Source organism: Manis javanica, chromosome 3, assembly GCF_040802235.1.
Source record: "Manis javanica isolate MJ-LG chromosome 3, MJ_LKY, whole genome shotgun sequence".
NCBI classification, from domain to species: Eukaryota; Metazoa; Chordata; class Mammalia; order Pholidota; family Manidae; genus Manis; species Manis javanica.
This window is the reverse complement of record NC_133158.1, coordinates 18,139,170-18,162,789: the sequence shown is the minus strand read 5'-3', so window position 1 is coordinate 18,162,789 and position 23,620 is coordinate 18,139,170. Positions and strand designations below refer to the sequence as shown.

The 23,620-nt window shown below is 41.9% G+C and overlaps 1 protein-coding gene across 9 annotated transcripts in view; it reads left to right on the top strand.

Moving 5' to 3' along the window:
• FOXP1 (forkhead box P1) overlaps window positions 1-23,620 on the top strand; it is a 624,795-nt gene that overhangs the window by 259,228 nt on the left and 341,947 nt on the right. For all 9 annotated transcript variants that reach the window (XM_037019201.2, XM_073230906.1, XM_073230907.1 and 6 more), the window contains one exon: window positions 10,598-10,694. The gene's annotated coding sequence lies outside the window, so the exon portion shown is untranslated. The remainder of the gene's footprint in view (window positions 1-10,597; window positions 10,695-23,620) is intronic.

Genomic DNA, 23,620 nt, shown 5'->3' with positions numbered 1-23,620 from the left:
GAAGAATCAGTTGGTATTGTATACTTTGAATATTCATTCACTTCCTCTCCCTCATTTGAACCTCTAACCAATGCTTTGGCTGCCTTATGAACTGTATTTATACTATATTCTGTGGAACTGCCAGGTACAACTCATGTCATTTGATTTCCTCTCTAGGGTACTAGCGTCAGCTTTTATGACAAGTTGTGTTAAAACTCTACTTTAACATGTTATTTTTTTTTCTTTTCATAAAGGCTTGAACATTTTTGAGCATATAGGATGCCCCTACCAAAAGTGTGCAAGTCTCCTGGTTGCCATGGCAGAGAAAGAAAGGATTTTGTTAGCTTTTAGGTGTGGTGCAGAATATACACAATGACATAATACAGGCAGACTGTCTTGAAAGGCTTTGTCCCCTTTTTAGTCAAACACCTGTGACAAAATTACGAACTGTGGTTAACATGTACTTCTTACAAGTGGTTTTTCAGAGTCGTCCAAGGCTAGGGGAGCTCAGCTTGTAAAGAGAACTTCAGTACCTCCTTTCCCTTGCACCTGGTAGCAGGAGCGAGTGACATTAAAAAGAAGTTCAAGATGTCAGGGGTTACAGACACAACCTTGCGGAAGTGATACGAAATGGCATGCAGAGGACAGGGTGAGCTTCTCGGGGTTGATTTGAGATGTGCAAGGGAGGATACCCTCCAGTCCTGGACCCACTTCAGTCTCTGATGCCTGTAATCCTGGCGTAGATGTGCATGCTTGGAACTTTTGTCCTGTCACGTGCTGTTCCGAATCACTCAGCTCTGTGACTTGTTCTGTTACAGCTTGTAGTTACTGTTTTCCTTTTTCCTTAGTGTTTTCTTTTGACTTGAAGGAGAGCATAGGATAATTCGATTTAGTTCTCCATGCATCTAGCTAATATCTGTTGAATGTCCACTCTGTGACAGTCAGTGTGCTGTAGTGGCCGGGGAGGGGTGCATACTGAGGAAGCAGACAGAACAGATACCTGCTGTCATGCAGTTTGTGTTGAAGTAGAGGGAGGCAGAGAGCGTACATAGTGAAATGAAGGAGCAGTGTATTTACAGATAATGAAAATTAAGGAAGGAAATAGTAATAGACCTTGGGAAGGCTACTTACAGAGTCTCATCAGGGGAGGCCTCATGGGAGAGATGGCTTTTGACTTACGATCTAAAGGTTAAGAATGATTGCTAGATAGAAATAGCTGGAGGAAGAACTTTCTAGGCAGAGGGAATGTTGAGGACCAAGCGTCTGAGTTAGAAATAACAGTAGATATGGGAGCAGAAAGAACAGAGGATGCGGGAGAAGGGGTGAGGTGGCTTGGAGGATGCGAGAGAGGGAAGCAGGGCCCTGCCTGCATGGCAAAGGGCTGGTTCTCATCATGAGACTGATGCGAAGCCCTCCAAGGCAGCCTCTTCTGCTTCAGGTGTCAGGTAAACCCCTGAGATGGCTGTTGGGGAGTGGATTGCAGAGCTTTAGGCATTGCCCTGAGGGCAGACTTCCTCTGTGGAGGTCACTGGGTCCTGGTGCCTGGAGATCGGACAGGGTGCCCTGAAAGCGGCTATGCCCAAGACAGATGCAGCTGGCCCTGGCCTCAGTGGATTGGAAACTCTGGGGTTAGGGCCCAGCAGCCCAACTTTTAACGGGCCTTCCTTGGGATTGTGATGAGCATGCGAGTCTGGGAACCCCGTTATAAGAAGTAAGTGCTGGAAAGTACTTTCCGGTTCTCCCAGTTCACTGCTGTCATTCTACAGATGAGGGGGCCTAGCAGCGGTGGCTGGAGCCAAGCGGTGATCCTGTGCTGCTGAGAACTCGGTTCTTTTGACCCTGTTCTAGTGCCCTTTCCTCATGCATTCATGGGGTTAAAAGATAACCTGCTTTGTTTTTTTGAGGGGTAATCGTGACATTCATGGCGGAGGGGGTAGATGGATTTTTCAGAAGCAATGGTTCTATGGCCCCTGAACTCGGCTGCCTCCTTCCTCTTGCTACACTTTTCTCAGATAATTCAGAAAAACAATTTTAGTGTGAATAACCCACTCCTTTCTCCCTGGTCAGTGATGGAAAAACAAGCGTTTTGTCTTAAGTTACACCACTGAAACACTTAGCAGAGGGTGATAGCATTCTTCTATTTCTGTATTACTCAATGTATTTGGCCTTGTTTCTGGTGCGGAAGTCCTGACACTCCCAGCTGATGATGCTTTCAAAGTCATGGTAGAAGGCAGAAGGTGGATGACTGGCAGGCGCCGTGCTTCTGCTCTCTCATATCTCCAAGCGTGGCCCTGGCGCATCCCCAGGTTGCCCTCCTCACCCCCACCTGGCCCGGTCTGCCTGGCTAAGTCCTGCTCAGCATTGGGGCCTCGGGCTTACAGATCACTTCTTCCACGATCTCTTTTTGGTCCTATTGTGCCCTGGTCCAGTCTGTGTGTCAATCATTCTCATGCCTGCGTGTTGTGTTGGCATTGCCTCATAGACTGTGGGTTCATGAGGGCAGAGACCTCCGTTTATCTCAATCCCAAGCTGTACTCAGCTTGAAGCCCAGTGTCTGGACTATGGTAGGTACTGAAAAAGTAACTGTCAAGTGTAAAGTATAACTGTCAAGTGCACAGCTTTCCCGCTTAACTAATGACCTGTCACTCTCTTAAGCAAATTATTGGAAGGCATGGTGGGGGATCTTTTCTAAAGAGGGTACGGACACAGAGTAGGGAGACATGGTCCCATGGGATCAAGATGAGATCAAAGCCAAGTACCAGGACTTATTCAAGGTAAATCCTAATGCAGGCTTTAAGGTGTAAACAGTAGTAGTCAGCATGAGTTAATGCTCTAGCTCCGTGATGAACGACTCACACATTTCAGTAGCTTCATGTAGTAAAGGTTATGCCATGCTGTCTTCATGTCAGTGCATGCTGGTTGAAAACCACCCCTCCCACCCTGCATCCTGTACTTGCCCCAAAGAAGATAGAGTTTCCACAGTCTTTGGTGAAAGGAGTAGGGGGTACAATTGATTTTTTTTTTTTTTGTCATGCTGGGATGTGGTCACCTTGCTACCATTCACATCCCATTGCTCAGAAACCAGGTGCATGGTTCTCACCTAAATGCCAGGGAAACTGGGCAATGTAATAATCTAAACTGTATGCCCAGGGAGAAGAATATGAAATGGACGTAGTTAGTATGTCGTCATCCCAAACAATGTGTTACTTTGGTTTCAGCCCCTGAGGTTGGGTCAGATGGAAGCATCGCGCCTCCTGTTTTGTGACCTGCTCATCAGTAAATAGCTTGTTCTCCCAGGCATCAGGAGGAGTGCCGGCCCTCAGAGGCCGTTCATTCTTGCATGCCATGAGGAGGATGTGTTTGGTTTAAATCCCAGCCAAGAGCCCATCTTCCTGTGGGATTGGGCAGGGTGATTTGCTGCTGAGCCAGCTGTATGTAACTTGCATTCATTACACTGCAAGGTGAAATACCTTTCCCTGAGCAGAGAAGTGGGCTGGCTACCCACAGATTGGCTTTCCCTTGGCGGGGCCTGTTTGTGTTCAGCCATAGGTCATTTTTTCTCTTTTACTCCTGGAGTTGACACGTTGGGAGAAAAGGCTTCACTAGTGGTGGGGACTAAGTGACCCTTTACCACTTGCTGTCGTTAGGGGCTTGCTGAAGACCTCAGGCAAACTATGATGTCTAAAGAAGCAGCCTGAAGTTGCTTTAAGACTTAGTTTTTTGTGTACTAATCTCAATTGATGTATAGCCAGAAAATGATATAGGAAAATGTCCATGATACATTAAATGGAGGAAATACATATAAGGTTTTCACTTCATGATGCCCTATTTTTTTTTTTAAAGAAAGACTAGTCTTTTCTTACTGTCTTGCTGACCATGGTCGTTCTCAGGAAAGGAGCTGACATTTTCATCAAGTCCTCAGTCTCCCTTTCTGCTATCATCCTTCCAACTCAGTACAGAGATTCAGTGAGACTCTTGGTGGGTCCAGTGAAGATGTGTTATTGAGCTGGAGGCTGGAGAGATCTGTAGTGCCTAGATCATGAGGGCCTCGGAAGGGCTAAGTAAAGGGTTTTGATCTGTATCCTAAGGGTACTGGGGAGCTGCTGAAAGTACTCCCAAGCAGGGAGTAAGGGCAGGGTGAGTATGCATGCATGTGTAATGTGCGTGTGTCTGAGAGGCTGAGAGGTTGATGGAGAGAGAGATAACAATGATGAATGATGATTGCATTTGTCATGTGTTTTTGGCTGTTGGGAAAGAGCCTCCGTAGGAGAGAGTGAGTGTGAAGACAGCATGGCACCCTTCTCCTAGCTGACACGAGAGGTCTCCTCCCCCAAGCCCTGCTCCTTCTGCACAGAAGTTACTTGTCAATCAGGAGCTTACCATCCCAGCTCCCAAGAAGGCAGTGCATTTGAGGTAAATATTTATGAAATGCCAAGCTTTAAGATCAAGATGTATTTTGTTTTTCATGAGCAAATGACTCAGAATTGTGTTAAGTTATTAAAAGACAAATTATTGTGGGCTATCATGGAAAAAAGGAACGAGGTGAAAGTATAAAATATAAATTGAATCAAGCAATTTATTTACAGCTGTCATCTGCAAACAATCAATTCCTTTAAACAGAATTAATTTTTTTAAAGATTTGAAGTATAAAAATTCAATTTATTTGTGGAGTCTCAATAAGAGGACTTTTAAAAAGTAAGGTAGACTGTTGCTTTGCTTCAGGGAATGTTAACTGGGTGCCCAAGATGATAGAACCACTATGACTGGGACACAAGAGAAACTCTGCTCTCGAGACACTGCCTGTCTGGAAAAAAAAAGCCACCAAAAGCCATTAATGAGTATAAATGTCTCCTTTTTTTGAAGTTCAGGTAACTCTTTTCAGATTCTATAACCAGTATTTCAGAAATTGCATTGTTGTGGAAAATCATAAAATTCTAAAGAGAGATATCACTCAATCCTATTCCTTCCAGGGCAAACACTGCTATTTTTTCTTTTTCCTGTTCTTCATGGATGCATATTTTTATACAGTTGAGAATCTCCTGATAGAATTTTTCTGTCTTATTTCATGTCACATTATAACAAGCATGTATTTGCACAAGTTTTCCCATTCCCAGGACCATCGTTAATGGCTACAAAATATTCCTTTGTCAAACTGGACTATCATTTACCTGCCTTTGTTCTCTTTTGATTGACATTTTAGGTAAAACAGATTCATAAAATTTGTCCATTTTATGTCTGAAACCATTTTGTACACTTAACTGTTACAATCAAACATTAATGAGGAACTGAGATTTTTTTAGAAGTCTTTCTCTGTATGCATATGTCTCTGAACTTTGCCAACCCTTGCCCAAAAAAGTGAACTAAAACCTTGTTACACAAATTTACATTCTTGAGAGACTCAAAGGGAGTGTATTTGATACAATGTATCTGGCAAATTCTATCACTAGACACATAGCTCCTACTTTAAAATTGGTTAATACAGAACATCCTCAAAATCCAAGAAGAGCTAATTTCGTTCTAATTCGGGGAGACTTCCCGCCTGATCTTGCAACTAGAGGTTGTCACTTCTTGTTCCCAGCCTTCACTCCCCCAGTGACATTTAAAATCTATGTATTTTTTTTTGCCTTTTTTTTTAAGTGCATCATATTAGATCACTTTTAGGTAACTGTTACCTACATTACCCTAACTCAGAACTTGACTCTACTGGCTAAGAAGAACCATCCCCATTTTCTCTTTGTTACAGCAGTACTTGGAGTTTTGTTCTAAGTGGCAAGGGATGCTTGTGAGCCCTTTCCACGGGCACACAAGCCCTTTGAAAGGATGGCTTAGGGGGAGGAATAAGGCAGTGGGACTGGACCTCAGCCGGAACTGAGCCCTGCCAGCTGGCTTTCTCTTCTGTCTTGGGTAATTTAGGTTACGCTGCCTGAGCATGAGCAATCCATTCCTGGCAATCCTGGGTGAAAATGCTAGCCAGAGCCTATTCCCCATTATTTTACATAGGAGAAATCATAATATATTATGTGTCAGTATGCAATTCCCCCTTTATCAATTTTTCTAAGGCAGAAGTTGGCAAATTGTGGCTCTCGGGCCAAATCCAGTCCACCGTCTCTGTTTTTGTAAATAAACCTGTATCAGAACATAACACCCATATGTTTACTTAGCACTCCTGGTGGGTTTTCCTGCTTTTGCTACTACAGTGGCAGAGTTGAGTAGCTGCAATAGAGAACTTATGGCTGAAAAGTCTAAGTTTTTACAGAAAAATCTATAAACCCTTGTTCTAAAATATGACTAAAGTGTGGTAAAATGTCTTACATGTAGTTAACAACTATCACATTAAGAATGTAAAATGTCTACAACATTGGATTACTCAGTAATGAATGTGATTTCAACATACATTTTTTTTTTTTTTGGACTCACCAAGAACAGCTGAGACACGTCCTCTTTGTTGCTGGTTTTCCCCAACCTCTACAGAAGTTTCTGACATTCTACCAATTGTATTGTAACTTGACACCTTCCTCTCACACATTTTATTAAAGATGTATTACATTTTGGATGAGGTCATAAGAATTTTTTTCTTTTATAAGTAAAAAGCAAAAAATGTTTGATTTAGAAATAAACATTACCTATACTGTTTGGATATTAAAAGCCGAAAGGTACTCAACTAGGAAAATGTCAACTAGGCATACCTTTGGTGGCATTTGCTTATATTTCTTTTCTTATTTGCTCAGTGTTCTCTTAGAAAATATGGGAACCAGACCTCCTCACAGGGCTCTGTGAAGACTAGGTCAGATGTATCTTTCCTTACTTATTCTGGGAATATGTTAGCTGTTGGTTCCCATATTCTTTTCTACCTGTTGCTTAATTAGAGGAGCAAATTATCACAACTACAAAATATTTTCAGGAGTTTTTCCAAATTTACAGTATTTCTGCTTATGTAGAGTGGCCCAGAGGTTCAAGCATAACTTTGCAGCCAAGGAGAAACGAGGTCTGTGTATTCTGGTAAGAGGTACCAGCGATGGTAACAGACATCCCTGAATCTCAGTGCAGGTTTATTTCTTAGGCACCTCAGGGTCTAGTGTCAGCTGGTGGGACCAGGAGTGGTGGCTTTGCTCCATGGAGTGTTTTAGGGACCTGGGCTCATTTCATTTAGTGATTTCACCACCTGCAGGAGGTAAGAGTTTCCCATTGGGCCTCTGAGCCCACAGTCAAGGGAGGGGAGGGAGCATTGGGAATGGTTCAGAAGGTCTCAGGATGAGAATGCAGGCGACATACCCACTTTCATCTGTGTGGCCAGAACTCCATCACAGGGCCCCACCTAACTGCAAGGGAGGCCGGGAAACGCATCCCAGCTGTGTGTCCAGAAAGAAGGAATGCATTTGATGAGTGCCTAGCCAGTCTCTGCCACAGACTGCCCATACCTTTCTGGATGACTTTGGAGGACAAACTCTTACCATATATAAATTGCACAGGTACATCAATAGTCTGAGAACCTATCACTAAGAGGTACCCATGGAAAAAGCACTTGGAGACCAGTAATGCAGATTTGGAACCATTAATCGATATACTTATTTGAATATATTTAAAAATGAGCCTGAGATCTAAATCTGTTTTCTACATGTTGTACACCATGTATGTATTTTGTTGTTATAAAATCACAGACCTATCACAAAGTGAGTTTAGAAATATGTACACAATGTTGTATGCCATGACATTTTCATTCCCAAAATGGTCTAGTGGACTCATTTTTATTTTGCTATCCTATAAAATCAGGAGTCATACACAGTATTAAGCAGAATTGTTTATCCATGCTGCCAGGCGAGCATTTGTTGAAACACTACCACTGTTATTTAATCCAAAGTGCACCTTTTACAATGAACCACATCAGGAGCGTTTTCAATTTTTCAATACAACCTAAGCACATCTTTTTTTTCTTTAAAGTTACTCATTTTAAATGATGATTATATGAATATTTTTAGGATTGCAATCACTATGAAATGAAGGACAAAATTTATCATACCAAAATAGAAATTTAATTTAAAGTAGAAAGAACTTGATTGTAGGATTTAGTAGACTAGAAAAAAAATGTATAAGAGGATATTCAAGAATACTTAAAAACAAAACAAAACACTGTAGAACAGTTTTACAATACACTTGGAAAAAATACAATTGTTTGTTGATTTTGTAAAGATCATATTTGAGCCAGTTTCAAGAAAGATCAAACTTTTGTAAGGCTGAAAAAGCACATTAAAGCAAATAAACCTTTCAGTCATTCCATGGAGAAATTAACTTAAAAGAAAATCTTTATTCAGCATAAAGTCAGTAAAGGTTTATTTGAGATAGAAGTTGCTCTTGACCGTATTGGGATGCAGGGGTCAAAGTCAAGACTGTACATGGGCATATGTGATTAAAAATACTCCCTTCACTTTTCTTGGTACTCTTGGCATTTCCTACTACCTGTCACTTTGTCCTTGACTATATTTGAGGCAGAAAAACAATTCGAGTTGTCAAGGGTGGTTTTCCAATCAGCTCTTCCTTATTTTTTCCCCCAGTGCTTCTTTGTTATATTAGATTTCAAATTTACTATTCATGAAACACATTTTAATCAGTGACCATATCAGACAAATGGAAGCTAAGTGCTGGTTAGCATGTTGAAAATAAACACGAGGGTTCTCATTAATGTCGCTGTCTGAATAATTAGCTGAGCATCGTGTACTGAGCAACGGTGAAAGCATGCTGGCTTCTCACTGGAGCGACAGGGTGACAGCCACGTCTCGGAGTGTGGCCATTAGTGTGCCCCACCATCAATGTCATGTTACTGTGTCAAATTAGTTAGTGTCCCCGTAGGAGAGACACCGGACCCTACAAATTATCCTCCCACATCTCTCCAAACTGTGTTTGCAAAACCTGTGATGGAGTGTGAGCAAATTATTAGCATGGCTCATAAATTAAGTAGTTTACAGTCTTATAACATTTTACAAGTAGATAATAAAGGGTAGAAAAGTTTTCTGATTGCTTTGCCCTGATGTTAAAACTGTGATTTGCCGTCTTTGCCTTGAGAAGCCCACAGCTGATAGTTGTTGTTTTTTTTTTTTAAGAGGAACAAATACATGGAGTGTCAGAACAAATATTTGGAAAATGTGGACTTTAAATGGAAGCAAGTGTAAATCTATTGAAAACAGTGTAATTAACTTTGTTATCTCATTGCACTGATAAGTCTGTGACAATGGTCTCCTCTCTGTGGTGGCAGTTGCTCATTAATGAGTTCACCAATTAAGTTTGAGTGATTACAGCCTTTGCCAACTGAAATTCTCTTAAAAAATGTTTTTGATGCATTCTTCTCAGAGTCTTAAGCTGCCCTGTTGAAGGGGAGTAATGCTAACACAGCAGGTTAAACTCACACAAGAGTGAAAATTCTTAAGCAGTAACATGTTTGGCAAACAGTCTATCCTCACGCAGATAACTAATATCTAGAAAACGTAGCGCGGACTAATCTGTCCTGAGTTAATCTCTTATCAAGAAGCAGTACCCACTGGAAGCCACCTGACTCCTCTGAGCTCTGGTAGACAGGCAGCCCACATAGTTTCCGGAGATACGTGACTATTCAAATCACAAAACTTCATCAGCTTCAACTTCTGTCTGGTTAGAAGTAGAAAACACAAAGGTCCACGGAGTTTTGCCAGTTTCCTTTTGAAAGGGAGCACCGCACGCGCACAAGAGAGAGCCCATGCTTTCTGCTCATTCTGTAGTTGCCTCTCCCCATGTCCCTTCTGTCATCTTGAGGGCAGTACAGGAGGCATTCTCATCTCAAGCATCTATGCGGAAAAAAGCCTGCAGAATCTTGCTACTGAAGACTATTCATAAAAACTTCCTAGAGCTGTACTGGAGGATGAGTTGACTTATCTGTCAGCAACTTCAGTTTACTTGGAACTGGATTTGGTAAATATTCTAAGAACCCAGCTGAGCCACGGGAGCTCTCTGTCTCAGCACATGAGCACGTGTGTTGCTGTGAGAAGGCTGGGTCACAACCTCCTTCTGCATTTTAAATGCAACTGGAGAGAAACTATAAGCTGTGGCAAGTAAGATGTTGTATTTGGCCAGCAGGGGAGAGACCCTATCTTTTTTTCATGTACACCTATCTAATATGTATCGGTGCGTGTGCACATATGTGCGTATGTTTTCTTCCATCTCTCCCACTGGACACGACAACCCAAAGCAACATCATCCTGTGGACTCGTAGGTCATCCTGTCCATACTTCTCAGAATAAGTTAACATGGTAATGATGAGAATTTGTCCTAGAAAATAAGAGATGCTGCAAGTTAAAGGATCCAAACTTCCTAAATGAACGCCGATGCCTTCAGGAGTGGCGATTTTACTTTGCTATTTAACATTTCCCATCTTTCCACTATCATTGTGTATAATACTGTAATTTGGATTATGAGCTAATGAAATGCTGATCTAAGGGAAAGGACAAAACAGACGCCTAGATGCGTGATTACACATTGAATGTAAAAGCAGTGTGTCAACTGGGAATATCTGAGGCTCCAGTGAAAAAGTCCCATTTTTGCAGTATCATAATTTGCTCCTGCAATTAACCTCTCCTATTTCTTTTGCTTCCAGTGTCCCTGTGTGTGTTGCAGTCCTGTGGCATTATGCATGCCCCCAACCAGTGACCCCCCAGGCTTTTTATGGCTGTGAGACACGTTAAAAGTTCAGGGTAAGTGGCAAACCACAATAATACTGCATATCATTTAAAAACTGCCATCCACCTTTGTAGGTGACACAATGGTGGATATAGTAATCCCCTGGAGGATAATACAACACCCTGTTATCGAGCAGGAATTCCAAAGCTAGCGGGAATAGATTTGTTGTTCTCCAGGCTAGCTTTATGCTTTTCCAAGAGTAGATCCTTAACGTGGATTATATTTGTGGAAAGGTGATGTAATGCAGACAAAGTAGGCCAACTTTGTCTTTAAAGGTCCACATAGTAGATACTGTCAACCTCATGGCCCACACAGTCTCTGTTACAACTAGTCAACTGTGTTGATGTAGTGCAGAATTAGCCAAAGGTAATATATCAATGTATGGTTGTGGCTATTGCAATAAAACTTTATTTACAAAAACTGGCAGTGGGCCATATTGGCCTGAAGGCCATAGCTTGCTGATGCCTGATCTAAACATAAAATGAGGAACCTATAAACAGGATACCTCACTGGATTGCAGTCTCTCTGATCTTGAGTAACCCATTTATCAAGAGGAAGCAGGAATAAAAAAATACCTCTCCTTACCACCAGTCAGGGTTCAGTTGTAAGGATGAAACAAAATAGAAGGTATATCAAAGTGCTGAAAATTTCGAAACTCCTTACAAATGCAATGGATGGCTCTGTACAGTCATTCTGTTCATGTGGCAGTGTACCTTCTTCACCTCTTTAATCACATTGGGCTTTCATGAGCTAAATGAGTGTGGGGAAAAGATCTTTTATTTTCTAAGTAATGTGTTTGTATGTTCTATTTTACAGTTAATGTACAAGCTTTTGAAATGTCTTCTTAGTATCAAATATGGATAAAGGGATATATATGGGTAGATTATGGCAGGCTAAAGATCAATGATTACATTTCCTTTAATCATCAGATTCTGAAAGTGTTTTAAGATCTTCCACTTTTAACATAGGCCTTAATAAATACTAATGCTTTGGATGTCTACAAGTATGTTTGAATTTCACAAGTCTTGCATGTCAAAACAGAGATAGGCTCAGCAAACATGCTTCCCGGGCTAGTGGTACTAATTAAGGAGAGTCACACTTAAGCAAACAGCTTGGTGAATAGAGCAGTAATCAGAATCTCAATTCATGAATTTTCTAGTTTTTTTTTTCTCACTTAAAATAGGATCGTCTTGAAACATGTTTTCATGTCGCTATATCATTTAAGTTTTTTCTAGTAACAAAGATGTGACTATGTAAGTTAAGAAGTTAGTTGTGTATTCTCTATCATGAAAGTTGTCTAGAAGAGCGTAGTATGTGCCCTTGATCTTCCATCTTTCTGCTTTGTTTGCCTGTGTAAGTGTTGCTTCATTTTCAGGGTCACATAATGGCTGCTGGCTCTCCAGCCATTGTATCTACATCCTAAAAGGAAGAGGCACAATTACAAAGAAAAGAGTAGTTCTCCCACATGAGGCCACTTTAAAGAACTTTCCCTGAAGTTTTACTCATTGATTTCTTTGCACCACCTCTCTAACATAAGGGCGTCTGGGAAATGTAACCTTAGTCTTAAGAAATCTGATATCCCAGATAAACTCCAGATTGTAGTAGAAATGAAGAAAAGGGGAACAGTTACTGAGCAGCAATTGTGGTTATACAAAATAAAGGTATCAATTTTTCTTACATGTTTAATGTTTATTTCAATGAATGCTTTCTGACTTCTGTTAACTTATGGGTATAACGTCTTACTTGAGTTTTATGTGTTTAAATTTCAGCTTATTTAATTCTCAGCAGAGATGCATACTTCAATAAATATTTTAGGACCACAGTATTCTTACTTAAAGTGCCATGGTAGATCTGAGAAATTTCTTTCTCAAGAGAGCTATAAAATAAAATACAAACTCCTGAATTTTCTAATGTATATTTTCTCCCCTGGACATAAGCTTTTTGTTAAAGCTTGAGTACCGGCACAAGATCCTAGCAGCCTGCAGGCTCCCACCTAATTCTGTTCTTCCTGATATGCACAGGGGATGTTGCTGATGGCTTCACACTGTCCCTCTGAGACAGAACGGAGCTCTCCGCCCTGCATCTGTGCTTTGCTGGTCCCTGTATCTCTGCTAAAAGCTCTTGAAGGATGGGGAGACAAGGGTGTCACCCCTGCCCAAGATCTCTGTTCCAGATTGACCTGTATGTTATTGTGAAAATGTCCATCTCAGGATGAGTAGAATGAGATTGCCCTATGCTTTCAGAATACAGTTACTGCCCATACCAGCCTGTGATAGATGCTCAGGAAATACGGTAGTTGATAAATTCCCAAACATTTATTTGAATACCTGCTATGGGTATAGGCGAGTAATGTGGTTAAGTATGTCTGCTTTGAAGTTAGATCAGCCTAGAATCAAATTCCCTGTTTCCCACTTACTGGCTCAGTGACAGTAGGTGACCAACTTAACCTTCCTGGGCCATGATGGCCTCATCTGGGAAGTGGGGATAGAAATAGGAGCTGTGAAGAGCTAGTGAGACGATGCTTGCCAAGAGCTTAGCATGGATCCTGGTGGGTAATAAATGTCAGCATTGCCTCAGACACCCCAGGTAACAGGGTGGAAATGCTTGTCTTTGAGGAGTTTTTACCTCCTATAACTGGTAGACCGTGGATATTTCAATCCAGGGCTTTCCCCCTGGTATTCTCTTGTAAGCTGAAGTGGCACCTTAGGAGGTGCCTTTGATGCCCGTCTTTAAGGACATTGTGGCCCCAAACACAGCTGGACAGCCCTGCTCACCAAACTCAGATCACCGGGTCCCGATTTGATGATTTCACCTGAGAGGTGTGCTGTAGTTCTTCTTTTATTCCGTTTTTCTACTTACTCAGGCAATGGGCCTGCCTAGCAAGCAGAATTCGCTAACTGCTTTCAGGTTAGTATTGCTGATGATAATCTGAAACCGTAGGGTTTCACTCATGCTGGCTGATGCTACCTGATGTCTATCACGCCCCGCTGCATCCCGGTCCCTGCCTCTGTGCTGAGTCTGCGGAGCTGGCCGTGACCCCCTACAGATCTTCCCGGGAATGGCCCTCAGGGAGTTGTCATCTGCGCACAGAGAGCAGCAGAGGCCGTCAGCAGTGTTCACGGATGGCCCAGTCGGCTGTGTGTCCTAAAGTTGAAAAGTGGTCACAGCCACTTGACTGTGGCCACCTGTTGAGTAGTTGACTCTGTGGAAACAGTGGCTTGAATATCTTGCCTATTCAAGATTCTCGAAAACTTTGAGCTTTTGCTGTGTGGTTTCAAATACTCTGTTTAGACACTGTTACTGTGCTTAGGTGCCACAAAATCTCCCTTGCCTCTGGACCACGGTGCTCTTGGTCAGAATAATTCCTATGTTTACAGGGCTCACCCTTTCTCCTCCCTCATTACTCCGTTCAAGAATCTCTCTCATCCCATATTGCTCAGTTCAGAGAACCACCCTGGCCACCCACATTAAAGAAGAATGCCCTTCCCATTCTTCTCAGTCCAAGTCTCCTGTTGGTTCCCCTTATTATAGCTTCTGACACTTTCTGAATACCCCTGTTTACCTGGTAATAAGCAGGGGACAGGTCTTTCTGATTCAGTGTGGCTTCCTTGTGGCTGACAGCACCTAGGGTAGGGTGGGCTCATGTGTACTTGGTGTTCATAGAATCAGTCAGAGTACATGTGGTGATTTCCCTGTGAATGTCTGTATTTTCATTGTACCTAAGAGGACTGCATCTAGATGAGAGAGTAAGAGAAAAAATAAGACCTCATATATCACCTTTATTATAGGAGTAGAATACTGCCCTGGGGTTTTCTCTGAGAAGTTTCCACCATCCCCTGCACAAGTCATTGATATTCTGTGTGTCCCATCCAGAAAGGGTTGTATATCGTCTTCCCAAGGAAAACAGTCATTTGCCCTGTGGGCCTGAAGTGTGTTGTAGGTGGTACAGGTTAATTAAGGACATTGGGTTCAGAGTTCACATCCCAGCAGTCATATTCATTGACTCTTTGTCCTCGGACAAACTACTCTCCCCCTTTGGGCCTCAGTTTACTTGCCTGAGGCAGGGGTAATAGCGTTACCCATCTCATGGTGTTACTGCAAGGATTCCATGAGATGATTTGTGTATAGAGCACAGGGCCTGGAACAGAAAGAACAATGAGGCTGTTGATTTAGAAAGATCAACCAGTCTCAGGAGCCTCACTGACGATACTCATGTGGCACTTCCCTGCCGTCTTCATGTTCAAGGTGGTAAAAATGGTAAAGAACCTGACTCCGTATTATACTTGTTATGTTTCATGCACTGAAATAACTAAGAAGTACAAAACGAGCAAGCAATGGGACGATCTCTTTTATATTCGTTGCTGACATGTTGACTGTTGGATGTTTATGCCCTGCTCCAGATAATAGGCACTATCAACCTCCAGTGCGGGGATGGCTCAGTGATCAGAGCCAGATCCACCTTGATAAAACCTTGGAAATTGGGAGTTCAAGATGCTACACTCCTCTCAGACTACTTGGCTGCTGGGAATATGGTCTGTTCTTAAGTTAATCAGGGTTGGTTTGCTCACCTGCCCCATGATAGACAGAGTCTGCAGAATCTAACTTTAAAAAAATTACCCCTTGATAATGTCTGCCGTGAGAATTTATGTGATTCTTTTTTAAAAATAAAAACACAAATCTATGCAGATTGAAAGGAACTGGATATAAATATCTTTTGTCATCAGCTCCAGTTTCTTTCAGCTGCTTAAGGAAGATGGTCTGTGATTGTCACTATGCTGTGTGGGTCTGTCTGCCTGGCATGTGTGTTTGTCATGTGAAAGCTGAAGCACAGAGAGGACAAGTCCCTAAAAAGTCCCACAACTTTTTGGTGATAAAAGATGAAGTACATTAGGTGACATACCTTTATTTACAGGATTTACAGAATAGGTAGGGTTATCTAAGAAATGGAAAGAGCCATTAATGCTGGTAGCTGATAACTTTATACCCTCTGAACTTGTAAAACAACATGATTAAAACACTTTAAGGCATCAGATCTGCTCCTACTATCCTTTTTTAGTACAGAAGGAGCTGCAATTTGGTGAGCTTCAGTCAAGTGTAACAAATGATTCAGGAAAAACTTCTGTTAGACTCATAGCAGCTTTCAGAAAGGTGAAGACTCAGCTTTTGTACATCTCTGAAAACACAGAACACCCCAGTTTCCAAAAATCCAAATACCAGAAACTAAAACAATAATCGTGGAAGGGCGAACAGATCCGTGTAACATGAGTCTGGATGGGCACCGCTTAAAGGGGAGGCTGCCAGGCTGGGTCAGCTGCATGCAGCTCCCAGCACCGGGTGCCTGAGTGTCGGTGGAAGAGAGGAGGGGCTTTCTGCATTTTATTTCCCCCTAACATTTGAAATGTTGCTGCACTGTCTGAGTCCAGTTTGGTACAGCAGCCTGCAGTGCCAGGTCAGTCTGGCTAAGATGTGCTAGGGCTTGAATGTCTCAGAGGCCCCTCCTGCAGACCTTCAGTAAACCCTCACCCCTGTGTTCTCATCCCTATGGGGACGGGCCACGCCTCACTTCTCTGTATAGCTGTCGCAGTCCATTCATTAAATTGCTACAAATTCATCCTTCCACTCCTGGCCCATGGTCAAAACATGGCGGTTTCTTGGGGACTCTACTCCTAGAGTAAACCATGCTTACTCCTTCTTGGTCCTGTATAGATGTACACACCTAGAAGAACTTGCATTTCATGCTGCTGTCAACCCCTGCACACATAATTACACCCACCCCTTCAAAAAGTAATGAGAGGTAAAAGTAGCATTTGCAAAACTCATGAAAAAATCCTGAGAAACTCCAATTAACACAGTTAAGAGAAACACTCCAGTTGTGAAATGCCTCCCCCGTACTAGCTACCTTTACCGAGAGTGCACTGTGTGCCAGGCATGGTTCCAAGCCCTTGGTTTATGTTGCCTCACGAAAACTCTATGAGAGATGATTCTAAAGACCCATTTTACAGATGAGTAAACTGAAACATGATGTGGTTAGGTGACTCGCTCAGACTTCTCTGCTTGTAAGAAGTTGCAGGGGATTTGAACCCAGGCAGTCTTCTCTGTTGTCGTGGCTCCTAACCACTACATCACATGGTGTCACCAGGCGCGCGTCTTCCTAGGAAGCTGGTTTGCAGGCACTGCTTTGTGTCAGCAGACCTTTTTCACTCTAGGACTGCTTGTGCACCACATTTAAGCTTTTCTACTCCAGTGCCATCTAGCAGGCCCTGTTTGAACTTGCTAGACTTTTTCAAATGCTTTCCTTTTTGCTAGTACACGACCTGTGGGAAATAAAACTATATCCCCATATGATTAGGAACAAGGACAACCTGATCACTGGTGCTCTCCTATCTCCAGCCGGTTGTGCCTGCTGAGACATTTTCTCTAGATCTTTGAGCCACTTTTTTCTGGTCCATTATTCTAATTAACCTCATCTCTGTAGCCCTCCTTTTACTTCGGATCAGCCTCTGACCACCCAGCAATTGATGTGTTGTTTCCCCCAGTCACCTGTGTGAAACATGTGGCAACGAGAGGGGTCATTTTCCCAAAGCATCAGCCCTGCGCCTGGATGTTTTTCCAGCAAGCACGTTTAGAATGCCCCTTTAGTTCTTGGGGTATGTTCACCTGGAAACATCTTTATTTGCCGGGGTGAAGATTTGGAGCACTTGGAAGTAATGCTGGCTAACAAGGTTAGCAGGCTTTTTGGTTAGCTAGTCACAACAATTACAGATTGGTGAGCTGTATTCCAAGGAGTTTGGCCTTGAAAAATAAAAATACCAGGTTTTTAAAAGACACCTACAGTAAAATATGAAACTTGAAAAAACTTATAGAAGCCAGATACAATAACCACAAATAAGCAATTTTTACTTAAGGGTCCGGAAGTATCAATATGTCCTTGTTAACACAAAGAACAGGTCATTTTGAATGTGTCTGTACCTTGAAATATCGAGCCCACCATTTAGTAGGTCTCTCTGGTTACTTGTAACCAACTTAGGCATGAAAAAGAATTACTTGGCTCATGACTCTGAAAAGTTGGATGGTAGAAGTAGCTTCTGGGGCATCTGGAGCAAGGGGTGCAGATCCTGCTGTTAGGTGCTGGTCTTGGTCTCTTGGCTGTACTACTCTCTGTGTTGGATTCATTTGTGCAGGCGGGAACCAAATTGTGGCAGGGTAACCATTCACGAGTCTATTTTCACAGCAACTCCAGCAGGAAGGAGTCTTCTGAGGTCTAGCCTGAGTCTTCCTGGGTTTGTGACTGGGCCAGTGTAAGCCTGGCGTCTATTGTGGAAACAGTCTCTGGGGCTGGAAGACTAGGTGGCGGGAGGTAGAAGATGTACTTGGCCTGGAGTGGGTCACACACCCATCTCGAGAATCATGGATGATGTTTAACCTGCACAAGTCACTGGAGAGTGGGGAAAGGGGTGCTGGTTTCAGAACAAGGGGGCAGAATTCAGGGAAGGTGGGCTATGTATGTGTGTCCCATAAGGCACTGTATATTGATGCAAGCAAAAGGTGGGATTATAGGGTCAGGAGAAACCTTTAATTACTGTAGAGCCCCACTATCTGTGGTGGAGTTGCCTGGCCAATACATGGACATCTCCAATGACCTTCACTATTTTGGAGGTAGGCAGTGCCTCAGAAATACTACCGTGCCTCTGTCTTCAAGGATCCTGGAGTTCATTCATTGCTGGGCACCTCTCAGATAGCTTTGTCACCACCCATCCATCTACCAGTACTTCTATCACTGTTTTAAGTCCCAAAGCAAGATTCTTGATTTCAGCATTCTTATATCTGCCAGGGAAACAGGTCGATTATAACTCAGTGATGGAGAAGCTACACGAATACTGATGGGGGTGTGTGTATGTAATTGGAAGGGAGATGGGACAGTGTCACAGAGACCCTGAGACCTGACTGGGGCCTCGGAAGATGGCTAGGAGTTTCCAAGGGAAAAATGGTCAGGTGAGTGGGTTTACCATCTTTTTCTGGATTAAACCCATATTGGGACTTGAACTTGAATTACCTAGGAAAAGAGGCTTGTAAAGAATATCTTAGCCCAGTTAAGATACACATCTTTTAGGATCTATCAGTATGTTAGTGGTGGGAATAATAAGCTACCGATGAAAGATTTTTATACAATTAGCCCCACAGCATCTTACAAGTTACCCCAAGGTCTGGTCTCCTACTAAGTATGCAATAACCAAACAGATAAAGCTCCCATGGGTAAAATTTTGGTGAGCCAAATTATGGAATTCTTAACACTTTCCTGAGAATTTTGATAGTACTGGGGAGTGTTTGTTTGTTTATACATCCTGGTAAGCAAAAAATATTCTGAACCTTGCTTTTCACATCTAATACCTGAAGGTAAAAATAGTACTTTCCAAATGTACATGAACCAGACAGTTGACGTAGAGAATAAATGTCTCGACTCAAATGAAACACTGAGTATCATGCTGGCACCCCATTGCAGTCAGTGGATGTCACTCATTATTATCAGAGGGCATGTATGATTTTTTACCTCATGGGTTATCAAAGGCTCAGAAAAGTAATTATATCAATAACTAATATTCGATTTAAAAATGTTCTTCCATATACCCTAGGTGTAATTTATTTTTTATTTTCACATATTACATATAAACAATAAGGATATTAAAGATGCTGAGATGTAGCAAGAACTTTAACTCCACATGCTTTTAATGCTTCCCTGAATTAATAATTTTTATGTCCATCATATTTTCTCCTTGGCCCACAATTCATCCCATATTTGGATTTTGGCAAATGACGACTTGGTTAATTAGGCAGTCTGTTAACTCTGATTACTAAGTTATAACAGATCAGTGTAGAAGCGTCGCTGTGCAATTTGGATTAAAAGGCTCTTCATCTTATCAAAACAAATTTACATTTATGGATAAGTATATTGAAATGCATTACGTTAAAATGATGCATTTCATAAGGAAAATTTTAAAAGGATAAGGAATTATTTCCTTGTAAGTTATTTTTTTATTATGACATCTGTCACATTATCTTTCACTAGGAATACACTTAAAAGCTTGGAATTTTCTTTTAAAGCTTGAAAATAATAGCTGCTTTAACCCGTCTATTACACAAATATGATAGATGTGTTGCATTTTTGTTTAAGTGTAATGTAGTGTGGTGATATGTGGTTATATTCCAGTTCTGACCACAGTGGTCTCTGATACTGGACTTACTTGTAGCAATGAATCTTGACTGTATTGGAGGGAATTAGTGGGTTACATTAGCGCTCACTGTCTTTCACAGCTGAAGGCATATTGACAGTTATTAAATAAGATGGGGCTTTTGCAGTCCCTTCTCTGTCTTGTCTAATGGTTCATCATCATGTAAGGGCAGTTGGAGTATCAAAGCCTTGCCTGCTTCCTCCATCTCTATCTCTGCCTCCCTCCTTTCCTTTCTTAGCACTTAACCCTTTGCCTTGCGGAAAATGAACACACCAGTAAACATAAAAATAATTTTTCAAATTCAGCAAATCCTGAAGTTTATGTTAATTACTCCTCAAGAGTCTATCAGATACCACTAGCATTCAAAAAATAGCACCTCACCCCTCTCCCATTCCCTGTGCACATGCACACACACACTGAACTCAGTAGTTGGCACCTAGGAGGTGGTTGGTAGGTGTTTGTTGAAGAGTGATTGGTGGGAGAGTTGAAACACTGACAGCTTCCCTCTCTCAGGGTCCTAACCTGCTCTTAGAGCTGCTCGAACAGCTGGACGCTGTCCAGTATTACAATCACTGGAATAAATGGAGTTGATAAATTTAATATTTATTTTTTCACTACGCTTACTGAAGTCTGACCTTTATGAATTGCTGTGTTCTAGTTGCATGGGAAATAGAGAAACCAAAGAGAAACAATAGTTTTTAGAGTCAGCAAACTTAGTACTTTGTTGAGTGATCGTATTGACGTGATCACAGGTTAGAAAGAGGGAACAAGTTCTCTGGCTTTATTCAGTGGCAGCACTTTATGCAAAACTGGCTTTTCTAGATCCTTCTGATGCTGTAAATAGAGCAGAAGTTTGCTTAATTCAGAATGGAAGTTGGAGTTTTATGAATTTGATTATTTTCTCTTAATTGGGAACATTTAATGTTAATCATAGGTGACTCTCATCTTGGAGGGGCTTATGGCTGGTTGTTTCAAAGGTAAAGTGATGTTTTGAGCTCTAATTTGACAGCTCTGAATGAATAATTCAGTTTCCCACTGGTTTCCCTATTCCCCTCTTCCCCATTCCTTTTAAATGAACTAACCAAATATGGAATTGTAAAAAACCCGCACCATTCTGGGTTATGTGAGTCCTTGTATTCACTTTCAAAAGAGAGAGTTTGACAGAGCAAAGTATTCTGAAATGTTTATGTGGGAGATAAAGCGATTAGGACATTATTTTTTTTTGTTAATAGGGAATTAGTTACCTAAATGATACCTGTATTATAATAATGTCTTTCTAATAGAACACGAGAACCCTCTGGAAAACAACTGCCTCAGGAATGAGTTAAGAAGTGAAACCTACTTGTTTTCCAACCATATCTTGAGAGAGAAAATTCTTACCCCACATAAGTGATCCCAGTAAGTCGGAATGGTAACTCTGAGTAACTTTCTTGATTGCTTCTTTAATAAATAGGTCTGTGGACAGCAGCGAGCAGACTTGCTGGAAGCTTGGATACTATTACTGTGTGGTTTTATTAATTACATTTATTCCTTTAAAATGACCTTGGATGAAAACAACCACCCCTTCTGTGGTCATGGTGAGCAGATGTTTACCGTAATTCTTTGCTCCGAGAAAAAAATGCCTCTTCCACCCAACAAAAACAGCCACGTTTGCTTGGCTACATCAGAACTTTGGCGCTTGGGTCTTACTTTATATATCATGGCTCCAGTCACAGAACCTTTCCAAGTGTGAGGCTTAGATCACTAACTCCAACATCTGCAGGAGAGCTGTATTCATAGGGATCTGTTCTGTGAGTGCTTAAACCATACACCGTTCCTGGCCTTCGCCCGTCCTCATTGAAACCAATAGTCTATATGCGAACCTCTCTTTGTTTTTTCTTTGCATAAGCATGCTAGCCCTTCCTTCCTTTTTAAAGCTTTCACCCAGGCCTGATAGCCATTTTAGTGAGAATTTCCATCCTAGACATAAAGTCAAGACTCACCATCTCACTATGAGTGTTTGGTTTTCTCTGAAATAAAAAGCCACCTCCTGGCCTCATACTTGGTGTTTGAAAAGAAAACCCTTTCTTTGTACCTGGTGGACCTCCTTAACCCAACTCCTCATATTTCTTTTGCCAATTCTTGTTTTTCATGAGCACTCAGTGACAGTGAACACTTAGATGGCCCCTGCGTGCTATTCGCGGTCCGGCTGGGCATTTCAGGAGTGGCCCCCTCATCTGCACTGAATTTTCATGCCGAAGAAGGCTGCCTGCTCCCTCCTGGGCAGTGCTGAAAGGAAATACAACAACAAGCTGCTTTTCTTGGGAAACTCCTCCCTTTGGAATGGAGAACTCTGGGTGGCTCTTCTTATTTTGTTTCCATCGCCAAAATAAGCAGGGATCTTGCATAACACCAGGCAAGGAAAAAAGAAGTAATTTTAAGGGAAACATATGTTCATGTTGAGAAAAAGGGACTTAGCACTGGACAGGGACAGTGGCTCACAAAGCTGAAGACATCTTCTTAAGTCAGGTAGGACCAGGTTTTGATCATTTTGGTATAGCTCATAAAATATAAATGTAAGTTGCTTCCCCACACCCCTTGGTCTTTTTCTCTGATCCAACTGGAACTAAACCTTAGGAATGGGAAACCAAACCTTGTAGGCTAGTTAATTGATATATGTGATAGTTGAGATGGCTTCAGCCCTGTATTTGTTAAATTATTCCCCTGTGATCTTAGTTAACACTAAGTGATTTCCTTGGAAGTTCCTCGGGTTACCATACCTGCCAGAATCTAAAACCAAATCTGGAACTATCCAGATAGGATTCTTATGTGGTGTGACTTTAGGAGAATGGAAGGGAGTTCTGAATATTAAAATGACCCAATTACCTCTACTTTAGCTGGTTGGCTGATTATTAGTGGACATATTATTTGTTCTTTTAATGGATTCCAAATAATGTCTGTTGATAGAAACAGAGCAGATGCTTGAGTGTTTCAGACTGTTTGTGTGCGGCAGGTTTTGAAAATGCAGCTCATGTGCAAAAAAGAAAAAGAACAACAACAAAAAAGTCCTTGAAGTTTCTGACTCAACCATTCTCAAGGTTTGGAAATTTCAAAGCTGTGGGCAAATCTAGCAACATTCTTCCTCCCCATGATACATTAAACACTTGCATCCTGAAAAGGAGGGAGGGCCTAGGAGCATTCTGGCTACTGGCTTGCATCTGCAATGCCAAAGCCGAAGGGATGTTGAATGGGCTCACACGCATGTTGACGGGAGTGTGCAATAACTCCCAGAATGCAGAGCTTTGATTGTGCCTGGGAACCCTGTGTATGAGCACTTCTTGCCTGTGCACACAGAAAGCACAGTCAAACACAGGCCTGGTCAACACCAGTAGGGAGCATACCTCTTCAAGAGCCTGGCTTTCCTTGAGTGTTGACACAGTAGGTTTGGAAACTGAGGCAGGGTTGCACTTAACCTGTTTGATTAAAAATAATCTAATATTTTAAAATTTACATTAGGAGAAAACCCGGAAACCTGCCCCCACCCCCTCTCAAAAGGGAAAGCAAAGCTGTTTAAAGTGTAGGATTATTCCTAGATGTTGGTTTAAGGTTCAGTGATTTTAATTAGTCCACTCCTTCCCCCCACAAAGACCTGTAAAGGCATTGTCAGTAGTACCTGAGACATTTTGCCTTTGGAAAAATGAAGGAAAAAGAAATCAGGGTGCATCTACACAAAA